This window comes from Mytilus galloprovincialis, chromosome 3 (genome assembly GCF_965363235.1).
Source record: "Mytilus galloprovincialis chromosome 3, xbMytGall1.hap1.1, whole genome shotgun sequence".
NCBI classification, from domain to species: Eukaryota; Metazoa; Mollusca; class Bivalvia; order Mytilida; family Mytilidae; genus Mytilus; species Mytilus galloprovincialis.
The window spans coordinates 66,510,937-66,517,775 of NC_134840.1; the positions used below are offsets into that span (position 1 = coordinate 66,510,937).

General features: G+C 29.6%; 1 long non-coding RNA gene across 1 annotated transcript; it reads left to right on the forward strand.

The window, feature by feature from the left end:
- The first annotated feature begins 314 nt into the window (after positions 1 to 314).
- On the forward strand, positions 315 to 4,664 carry LOC143068682 (uncharacterized). Its single transcript, XR_012976231.1, has 4 exons — positions 315 to 1,006; positions 1,887 to 1,923; positions 2,908 to 2,970; positions 3,960 to 4,664. It is a non-coding gene; the product is annotated as an uncharacterized LOC143068682 (long non-coding RNA).
- Positions 4,665 to 6,839: the final 2,175 nt, after the last annotated feature.

Genomic DNA, 6,839 nt, shown 5'->3' on the forward strand with positions numbered 1-6,839 from the left:
ATACTTATATGAAACACATATTAAAAGGGAATAAGAAAAAATCCACACTATGTAAATTATTTCATCTCATTAATCATTTTATAACCTTATGCAATTGAATGTACGATCTCGCGATTAATTTAGTTTATTAATTATTACCTCTTGGGCGCCTCAGTCTACAACACAACAGTAATACACTTACTGGATATATAAAATGTACAGGTAAAAGGTCATACTTATATCCGGTTTCGTCTATATTTATTTATTTATGCGTCACAGGAAATTTAACGGAATTCCCACATTTATATAGGACATACATTTCACAACATGTCAGCAGTTTAAAAGTTATCACGGCAATATTTTGACGAAAAATGTATTTTTCATGATTGATAATTCAAAAATGCCATCGCCGATTAATGGTTACCATCAAGACGAAACAGTGAAACCAGTAAATGAGTCAATGGGTCGCGAAAATATCCAACCGACAACTGCAAGACCTTCGTTTGTTCGACAGAGAAGTAATGTTCAGAAAGTCGAGGACTGTGAAGATTTGTCAGATGATGTCGATGGTACAAAGCCACATAAACCACTGAGACCAGAAACGATAAACGGACGTTCAGAAACTGGAACAAAAAGTGTACATTTTGCCAAAAATGGTGCCTGTGGCTGTGGTTCCAATGATGGAATTGACCTTCGACCACCAGAAACACCAGACGACGAAGAAACTTCACTCACAGACGATAAACAAATCAAAATAAGACAAAGACTTAAAAAGAAAAAACAAAGGCGACAGCATTGGATAGCAATCTGTAGTTGTGGTTTCTTTATTTTCTTATTAGCTGCTGGAGCATTGTCTTTTGCTGTGTATAGTCATGTCCAACAAAAACAGAGTCCAAACCACAATCACGGTGTGTTGTTTTGTTATTCCTGTGATATTGTCAAAGCCGAAGACATCATTACATATAAAGAAGACTACAAAATGTGTTGTGTTGGAAAAGATGCCAAACTGAAAAGCACTGAATCAAAGGTATGTTTTTCTTTTTAATCGGCACAATCACGAGTATAAAGATTAAATATTGATACAAAAATATTCACATAAAACAAGGTATCAAAGTCAAATGATAGAATTGAAGATTAAGGTTCGAATGAATCTTATTTTTTTGACATTTGTTGTAAGCTGTTTATTATAGGTATATGAGATGTACATAGTAATGTTATATCAACTTTAGTTATGTATTGTACAGTTTTATAGAAATGCAAAAGAGTATGAGACACAAACAACCAAAAGATATCCTCGTGTCTAGAATTTTCTTATGTTCTCTTAAATTAACAAATGATAAGTTAACTATACAAATAAACGCAAAATACAAAAAAAAAAAAAAACAGCAAAGAACATGTAATACATGCACTGATTTATTGAACAACAACAGATAATAATTTGTTAACAAACATTTCATTCATGGTGAATTATTTCGCAGTCAAAACAACCTTGTCAGTTGTTAAAAGTCACCATACAAGTTATTTTATTACCTTGTCGTTATTTTAATGTCAGTGACATATTTAACACTTGTTTATAGGAAGCAATTATTTTAAATCTTCTATCACTTTAATTGTTATGAAGAAATCGGTCAAAGTCTTCTAACAGTTGTTTATAGGGAGCAATTATTTTAAATCTTTTATCGCTTGTTTTGAAGAAAAAGTCTTCTAACACTACATGCACTAGGGAGCAATTGATTAATCTTCGTTTTATTTGATAAGTTGTTTCTTCATGACTATATCTCTGTATATCATATATTTATTTAGCTCAAATATATTTTTAATCAGAAAATGAAAAAACATTCTTCTCATACATATTATTTGCATGAAAAAAAAATGGCAATACTAAAAATTGTTATATTTTTTAACAGGCATCACCAGTTACTGCAGAGATAGAAGAAGGAACAGGTAATTTCAATAAATACATTACCCCCACCCTAGTTATGGATTCACTTATATATTTAGTTTGGTTAATATATTTTCGTTCATTGCGTGTCTCCCGATACTGAACCCCATACGGACATTATATAACTCAACTACGGACATTATAATTACTATTGTCTTTAAAAATATAGATTATAAACAATGACATTTCGTAGAATTGTTTATCTCAAAATTGAAACAATTGTCTTCCAGGTAAATTTGTCTAGGCAATACTGAGAATATATTTGTCATTATATATTTTATTCTGCAAAAACTAAACAACCTTTTAAACTTTACCCTTCAAGCACATATGAAGTCTCAAGAATATGCAAATGTATATGGAAAGATTCCCTTTATATGTTGTAAACAGTAAATATTTCTTTCATCTGATGTACTCAGATGAGATTCCCTTTATCTCTTATACCCCTTCATCTGTTGTACTCATAAAATATTCTCTTCGTCTGTTGTACTCATAAGATTCCTTTCGTCTGTTGTACTCATAAAAGATTCCTTTCGTCTGTTGTACTCATAAAATATTCTCTTCGTCTGTTGTACTCATAAGATTCCTTCCGTCTGTTGTACTCATAAGATTCCTTCCGTCTGTTGTACTCATAAGATTCCTTCCGTCTGTTGTACCCAGAAAAGATTCCTTTCGTCTGTTGTACTCATAAAAGATTCCTTTCGTCTGTTGTACTCAGAAAAGAATTCATTTCGTCTGCTGTACTCAGAAAAGATTCCTTTCGTCTGTTGTACTCATAAAAGATTCCTTTCGTCTGTTGTACTCAGAAAAGATTCCTTTCGTCTGTTGTACTCAGAAAAGATTCCTATCGTCTGTTGTACCCAGAAAAGATTCCTTTCGTCTGTTGTACTCAGAAAAGATTCCTTTCATCTGCTGTACTCAGAAAAGGTTCCCTTTTATCTATTATACACTTTCATCTGTTGTACTCAATTCCTTATTTTTTGTTTTAGAAAAAGAGAGCCACCGAGTGCAGTTCCAAGAAATTAGTATCGATGTAGACCGATCAGAAGGAGGTCAGTTGTTTGTTATCGCGATATTTACATATTAAATAACTCTTATGTAATTGATAGTATGATATATTATGTGCATGTCAGTGAATCTTTAAAAAAAAAGTTCTAAAAAGATGAAAACATCAAATTACAAAAAGTTCATTTAAATTTTACCAACCAAAATCATCGACTGAGACAATTTTAAAACTTTTAATACTACACATTGTCAGTTTTCTTAGAAACGTGAGTGTACATCTATAAATTATTTACTGTATATGTATACATAACAAAAAAATGTTGTATTGTCAATGTACAATTTTGATTGTAAAAAATCAAAATTATTTTGTATTATTTGGAATCTCTATCCATCTTTTACCCTTTAGGAGTACCTTTGGAATCTCATTAAATCTTCTACAATTTGAAATCACTTTACATATGATGATCTTTGAACATTTGGAATCTCTTTACATCTTTATTACCATGGTATCACAACATATATGATATATATATATATATATATATATATATATACGTGACGATATATTTAAATGCGAGAAAGTAAAAATACATATTGGTCGGAAACTATCATACAGGCTAGGAAAAAAATAACAAATTGCTGTTTTTGACAACCTTCTTTCCTTCGCACCAAAAAAAATAAAAACCAACGAACACACTTAAATTTATTGTTTAACTTTCAAGATAAAATTAGGAAGATGATACTTAAAATTAAATTCTCAGTTTGTCGAGTTGTAGTAAAACCAGGGACGGTATTAGGAAACAATACACTAAACTAAAAAAGCGAAAGTGAACAGTATAGTTAAAAGCTAGTCGCAGTATGTAATGATAGGTTGTTAGCTATTTTTGCACGACCAAGATGTGTTACATTCAAATTGACAGCTAAGAAAAAAATCAATGGAAGAATATCAATACAGGATGACTTTTGTTTGCCACTGGACAAAACTGAAACAAGCTAGTAATTGTTTGGACTAATCATTATTATTTTTTTTCTTCAGAATCCCTTGGTTTTAGAATGTTGTCTGCAGAATCTTCAAACAATCCATCATTTTTGCATTTGGCGAAAACTGCAAATACGGAGATCGTAATACACGAATCTGGTCTGTACATGATGACAATGACGTTGACAACACGTGCGCCAAGATCTGAAACAAAAGGTAGTTATTACCGGTTTATGGCTTGTCTTAAATTCCAAAATGGCAACTTCCAAGATGACGAATGTCGTAAAATTACTCTGCTGCCCAACGTTGGAGACCCATTTGAAATTCACAAAACTATAAACCTGAATAAAGGAACAATCATACGCGCAACATCCACAAACTTAAACTTATTGGAACGCAATGTTATTTTAAACAAAATGCAAATTGTTCAGTTGCACAAATCATAGAACATATTACTGTATTACTATAGTATTTAGTATTTTGTTTGAGTTTTCAATACCAACTCAATGACATGGTAAACATAGCCTTGCAACTTATCGACATTTATCCTCGATGTTTGATATTTGTTTTTAACTGGTACACATAAAGTTGGCAAGTCCTATCATGACCAATCAGACAATAGGGCAAATGAAAATAATATGTGGCAATGTGTTTATCATGGTCTCCACCAAAATAAAGTATGTAAATAAATGTCATATGATGAACATGTTGAGGCATAGAAAATATAGAAGAAAACGAACGAAACATGAAAACATTTTTTTTTTAAATATTAATCTGGCAGGATGACTTTTGTATGATTTATACAGGTTTGTAATGTTGCAAATTCGATAATTCATACTTGTGTTCTGTTTAAATCAATAGAAATAGCTTGTTTTTGTTTGTTTTTCTGTGTGACTAGTTGTATTTTTGTAATAAAATTTAATTTCCTCTTATTTGAATATTTTCAAAGCAATATAGGTACGCCCGTAATTTAAACTTTTATTTATTAAAAGTCTATGCATCTATCATACAAAATGTAATATACACAGAGATAACTTATGTCATGATTATAATACACCACATTTCTAACTGATCATTGAAATGATTACACATATGAAACTACTTAAATACTCATTTTAAACAAGTTTTATGAATATTTATAATCTCTGCATTTAAAACACGTCATCTAAAGCATTTAGGCTTATTGTGTTACGAAATGTAGGTTTTTGCTTGACAATCATGATCTTAAAAACTATGCAGAAATAAATGAATGATTAAGAAGTCTTCCAGTAAAGGATTGGTCATTTTGTTTCAAGAAACATTTTTTTTTTAAATTTTACAACATACTAGTGGTATTTTGATATTTAAAAACTGCATTCTGGACAGAATGTTTTTTGTTCATCGTTTCTCACAGAAATATTGTAATAATTTTATATTTGTATTTATATGTTTATGTATATTTATAAAATGCCATGATATTATCTGTGATATAATTATTGTGTTGTTATGAACAACGATTCCATTAATACTCGCCAAATATGAATCAGCATTGAACATACCATACTACATGTACTATTGCTTCATTATTTTAATCTCCGTTTATGTTTTTTTTTTTTTTTTTTTTTTTATATCTTTGTGTAAATAGTTTGTTTCATTTTTGTTATATTTGCTTGTTTCTTTATAATTATGAACAGAGGTGTACAAATGTAGTTGCCATCTCGGATCTCAAATTGTTGAAAGATTTTTATTAAAATTTTCTATCAGAGTTAAACAAAAATGCTATTCATTTGCATGCATTTTCATTTATTAATTGACATATAATTAAGGAAGTTATCTCAGAAATTTAAGTTTTTACGATATATTATCCTGAAATTTTACGTAATTCGTTTTGTTAAGAGTAAACGTGCTCGGTTATTTCCTTTTTTCTATTTATTTCAATGACAACTATCAAAATCGATTCAACAATTTCCTGCCTTTTCTTTTCTTAAAAAAATAAAAATAAATTTCCTTATATGTATATTCTATTTCATTGAATTTTGCTTAACCTATAATATGAGTTCATTGCTATATTTGGACTGCATTGTTTTATAATTTACGTAAACATCAGAAAATGTTATATCGTTTTCCTTAAAGATACAATGTTAAATGAGTTATTATTTATACTGACTGCAAAATATTTGCACCTTAATCGTCATGTGTGTCAAGATTGAGATCACTTTTTATCTATGCAAATTGTAACAAAAATATTATAAAGAAATCATTTTAAAGCGTTTACAATTGTTGGTTTATTTGATAAAGTTAGATATTGATTATGATGTTAAAAAATTCAATCGTATATATTACATCAACTTAATACCATCTCGTCCAGAATATGCATGAAATATTTGTCACTGGACGTTAAACAAACAATTAATAAATCAACCTTAATATAAACAATTAATAAACCAACCTTAATATCATGTATAATATTACAAGGTTAATTTTATTAGTTTATCATACTCATTACATTAAAAGGGTTGTATGATAATGATATGTAGCCCAAAGATACACCATAATTTTGTAACCATAAAAAGAGCCTTTTTATTATTTCAAAGAATAGAGCTTTAATTCACAAGTGCATACGTTCGTTAAACATTCAGATGTGAGCTTTTGAATTATATCATACAAAGCCAGTTGACATAATATAAAGATTATGCATTTGTAGAAAATGTCATAGTTTTTGAAAATCGTTTATTGAATTTGTTTTATATTTTATTGATATATGAAATAAAAAGATAGTAATTTTATGCGAGTCTATTGATTTATTGTTGTGAATGTCCATAAATATAAGAAGATGTGGTATGAGTGCCAATGAGACAACCCTCCATCCAAGTCACAATTGTAAAAGTAAAGCATTATAGGTCAAAGTTTGTTCTTCGGCACGGATCCTTCGTTCACACCGAACAGCTAGCTTTAAAT